The sequence below is a fragment of the Penaeus monodon genome, chromosome 21, assembly GCF_015228065.2.
Source record: "Penaeus monodon isolate SGIC_2016 chromosome 21, NSTDA_Pmon_1, whole genome shotgun sequence".
In the NCBI taxonomy this organism is placed as follows: Eukaryota; Metazoa; Arthropoda; class Malacostraca; order Decapoda; family Penaeidae; genus Penaeus; species Penaeus monodon.
Genome location: NC_051406.1, coordinates 24,876,695 through 24,876,985, shown reverse-complemented (window position 1 = coordinate 24,876,985; position 291 = coordinate 24,876,695).

Sequence of the window (291 nt, the reverse complement as noted above, 5' to 3'; positions counted from 1 at the left end):
CTCCTCTCAGCATAAGTTTTGCCGGTGGCTTTTGTCAGAACTCAACCAGTGCTCTATGTTGTTTTTTTATTGTTTATTGACCCATGGCCAGGACTTTTCGAAGAATGTGAGCCGTACCAAGCAAAGCAAATATTCAACACTTAATTTTACTACATGGAAGCTCGTCAAGACGTATTTGAAACCCGATCGTCGTGGTTCCAAGAGCTGTTGCTTTGCCTGGAATCGCTCTGGTATTCGTCTTCTATATACGAGCGATTACCCAGGGTGCGCAATCACAAAAGCAAAAACCGC